The sequence below is a fragment of the Neovison vison genome, chromosome 12 (genome assembly GCF_020171115.1).
Source record: "Neovison vison isolate M4711 chromosome 12, ASM_NN_V1, whole genome shotgun sequence".
In the NCBI taxonomy this organism is placed as follows: Eukaryota; Metazoa; Chordata; class Mammalia; order Carnivora; family Mustelidae; genus Neogale; species Neogale vison.
In genome coordinates, this window is record NC_058102.1 from 97,286,899 (window position 1) to 97,291,584 (window position 4,686).

Below are 4,686 nucleotides of genomic sequence, written 5' to 3' on the forward strand. Positions count from 1 at the left end.
CCGATCCTTCTGTGACCCCGCGGGACCTGAGGTCCACGCTGACCCCGTGTGGGCTTCGTCCCGGTTTAGCCTCTGGAGCGAGTGGTCCCTCAGCGGAACAGACTTTTAAAAGTCCTGATTTTGTGCTCCGTTGCTCTGCCGCTTGCCGGGAGTCGGCCCCTCCCCCCGCGGTCTATCTTCCCGTCGCTTTGGATTCACTTTTCAGCCATCCTACCTTTCAGAAAGTGGTTGTTTTTCTGTTTCTAGAATTGCTGTTCTTCTCTTCGATCTGCCGATGGATTTGCAGGTGTTTGCAATCTTTAGATAAGCTCTCTAGCTGATCTCCTGCTAGTGAGGTAGTCTCAGCCTGCTACTTCTCCGCCATCTTGACTCCACCTCCTGTTGTTTTTTTCTATTACAGTCTACTTCTTTTTAAAACATTTTCCATTTTTTCAGCTAGAATACCGAATTCCCTTACTAGTTCCATTAGTTTCCCATTAGTTCCTTGAGTTTTCTGTGTGCTTAAGAATGGCCTCAATATAAAAAAAGATATATCAAATTTCATCAACTTTAAGACAACATCAGTTGTAAAGCATGCCATTATACTATTTATCACAATTGAAAAGAAAATGTTAACAATTAGCCTATGAACAATGCCATCCATTGTATGAAATATCTGAATTTCAGAAAAGCAAAATGTGAATAATACTTTAAATTCAAGGAAATGCCATTGTTTTATTTATTCTTTCCCATATTTATCATGATTATTTTGTTTTCTTATGTCATAGTCCAAGATCTAATAAAATATGGGATATTTTGATTTTTACTCATCACATTCATTGGGGCAGGGTTTTTCTGTGCTATTAGAGTTTACAAAGAACTGGCTTTTGAATTTTTTGAACTTATTTAATTGATTTGAGTTTCTACCCACAGTAACATTTTTCATTTACTATTGTTTTCAATGTTTTTTTTTCATATTCGTTAGTTTAAATTCCTCACTTTTGGTCTAGTTTATATATTTTTAAAAAATGAATTTATTTAAGATAACAGAATTCCTTCTGACTACAGCTTTTTCATTGCTCCAAAGAATTTGTGATGACATGTCTGCATTTCATTACTTTCCAGATAACAGTTAGTTAATTTGATGTAAATTCCTTAATTTCCAAGGAATTATACTGATATGGATTTTTCATTCTTTGTAGATAAAACTCTGTATATTATGGTTATTATGGCAGAATTTGGACTTTAAGAGCTTAATTTGTATTAGATGTAGGCACAGGCTATCAAATACATTGGGGAATGCTTTCCCCTTGACTCAGAGCTCTATACGCAGCAGATGATATTTTTTTCAGAAACAAAGTAATCTTTCTGTGAAAATGAGCTTGGTTTTTTAATTCAAACTTTCACTGAATGTGCAGCTATTGTGTTGTTCCAAGTACTTTCCACATTAATCCCGAGACTTTAATCCCAAGCCTTTGTGATCCATAATGTGATGTCCTGAGCCCACCCTCAGTCTATGCTCATTTCAGTACCCAGTAGTCATTTTGTAGAGTATTACTGTACTTTTAGTTGAATCTTTATTTCTGACACTTCCTGTCGACCATTTTGCAATGATTTCAGCTATAGAGTTAAGGGAATATTTATCCACTGTTTCTGTGTGTTCATTATAGTGTATTTTCATCTATTTTCTCAATATTGGAAGTGCCATTACTCTTTTCCACTTGCATTTTAAATTATGTGATTATTCATCCATTTTAGACATTTTAACCAAAATTACTCTTATTACATGTGTTTAGATATTATTGTGTATATTGAAGAGCTACAAACAATTTTACCATATATTTTCCTGAGGAATAACTCTTACTATGTATTGTAACCAAATCATGCAGTTAATTTCTCTTCAGAATAGCTTTTTAGAAATTGATATGCAAAACTATCAAATATTGGTTTGAAAATTAAAAACACAAGAATGGCATGAGCCATTCAATGGAAGGTTGGTTAAAAAAGTGTTGAGAGGGCGCCTGGGTGGCTCAGTGGGTTAAGCCGCTGCCTTCGGCTCAGTTCATGATCTCAGGGTCCTGGGATCGAGTCCCGCATCGGGCTCTCTGCTCAGCAGGGAGCCTGCTTCCTCCTCTCTCTCTCTCTGCCTGCCTCTCTGCCTACTTGTGATCTCTCTCTGTCAAATAAATAAATAAAATCTTAAAAAAAAAAAGTGTTGAGAAAATTAATGTAATGGAAATATATGTTATTAAGAAATAAGATTATAGACTTCAAAATAAAATGCCTGTGGACATTTATTCTTGTTTTTGAAATATTTTAAAAATAATATTTCTTTTATTTAATTGAGAGCAAGGCAAATTCTTTTGACTGAGTCCTTAAAGGCTTTCTTAACTTGATTGTTTCTCAAAGTATAAATAAATGGGTTCAGTGTAGGTGAAATAGAGAAAATGAGCAGCGAAACCACTTTATTAATGGACAATTTTTCCTTTGCTGTAGGATTCATATAGATGAAAATGCATGTGCCATAGGTGATGGAGACCACAATCATGTGGGAAGAACAGGTTGAAAGGCCTTTTTCCTTTGTTGAACAGAACGAATCTAAAAATTGTCTTGATGATATAAGTATATGACAGAACCACACATGTAAGTGTCATATTCAAGGTCAGTGCAGCACAGATTGTAACTGTCCATTCCATGAACCATGTATCTGAACATGAGATTTTCACTAACGGAAATGCATCACAGCCAAAATGATCAATTATGTTAGAGTCACAAAATTTTAGATTTAAACCCAGGCTAAGTGGTGGGATTATTATACATAAACCAGCCATCCAAGAACATATGACGAGAGTCCTGCAGGCCCTATTGCTCCTGATGTTCACATAATGCAAGGGTTTGCTGATGACCACATAGTGGTCATAGGACATGGAGGCTAGCATAAAAAACTCTGATACCCCAGAGGTCAGTAAAAAACACTTGGATGACACAAGCATTATAGGTAATAACATTGTCACCTGTTGCTATGCTATACAGATATCTGGGAATAATGGCAGATATGAATGAGATATCTAAGAAGGAGAAATTTTTTAAGAAAAAGTACATGGGTGTTTTAAGGTGGGAATCCACAAAAGTGAGTATAATGATGGTCAAGTTTCCAGTTACACTCAGTGTGTAGGTCAGAAAGAGAAAGATAAAAATCAGAACTTGTAGCTCAGGGTCATCCGAAAGTCCCAGCAGAATGAATGTTGTTATTGTGCCGTTTCTCATCACTGAGTTCTGACTTCTCTCCAATCTGCGTGTGATTCTCAGATAAATGTTCTCATTGATTATAGATTATTTTAACTGTTCTAAATATAATATATTCAAGCCTTTATATTTCATTATGTTTCTAACATAAATATATATTATATGTATACTTACATTTTATGCCTATCCTGTACTTAGGATTTTCCCATGTGACCAAGTGGATTACTGAGGGAGTATCATTTTAAGGGTAAAAAAGTTCTTTCCTATTGAGAAACTGAGTCACAAAATTTCATGCTCGATTTCATGTCTTTTCTTGACACTTTGGGTCTTTTTAGAAAAACAGTGCTAATATAACTTGGGTTCACTATTTAGACACTAGAGCAAAACTAGAGGTCTTTAGGGACACCCAAGTGGCTCAGTAGGTTGGGCATCTACCTTCAGCTCAGGTCATGATCCAAGGATCCTGGGATCAAGTCCTGCATTGGGCTCCTTGCTCAGCAGGGAGCCTCCTCCTGTCTCTCACCCTGCTTTTGCTCTCTCTCTCCGTCAAATAAATAAATAAATAAATAATATCTTTAAAAACAAAACAAAACTGGAGGTCTTTGTTCCAAAAGAAGATTTTTGTTCTTTGGTGTGTTTTTAGGTTAAGTGAGCTTAATTCTTTTTTTTTTTTAAGTGAGCTTAATTCTTATGAACAACTTCACAACCTGCTGATTTCCCTACCTCCTGCTACAGAGCCTAGCTATTTATCTTTCTGAATATTTGCATTACTAGCTGAATTTGTGTTACCTTTACTGTTGATACAAGTGATGAATGCCTTCTCTTCCCTCTCTCATCTTCCAGTGAATGAATTATTTTATTTTCATTGATGTCATACCTGAGTCATATGGACTCAGATAAGTCCAATACACAATCAAGATCTTAAACATAGAGGTTTTCTGGCATACCGAGTTTCTTTGTGTTATGAGCAAATTCACTTTATTATTTAATTTACTGTGTTCTCTTCTCACTGAGATTGGGGTAGAATTGTTTGTTGCAGAATTGTTTGGGACTATTTGCCTTATTCACAGTGTTTCTAATATATAGAAAAATTGCTGATGATCAAGGTTTACTCAAAAGTTAGACTCTTCCTAGGAAATTTAGTTTTTTATTCAACCACTATCAAATAGTTCTATCAAATGGAGATGCAAAAGGAATAATTTATATTTATATACTTGCAGCCCACCCACTTTCCTTTCATGTTATCTCTGAATCTCTGAAATAATGTGTATTATAGTGAAATCTTACTCAGCCCCCAAATGTTGAACATTATCCAATTTTCAAAATATAGTCATTTTTTCCCCCAAGATATTATAACCTACTTTATGATGGAAGTTAGTAAGTTGACACAAAAGTGTAACTAACTGATTTTGTTTTTTCTTTCTAATGAGTTTTCAAAACGAGTGCAGGACTCTGTCATGA

The 4,686-nt window shown here is 35.3% G+C and overlaps 1 pseudogene; it reads right to left on the minus strand.

Moving 5' to 3' along the window:
* Positions 1 to 2,317: 2,317 nt before the first annotated feature.
* On the minus strand, positions 2,318 to 3,246 carry LOC122890993 (annotated as a pseudogene).
* Positions 3,247 to 4,686: the final 1,440 nt, after the last annotated feature.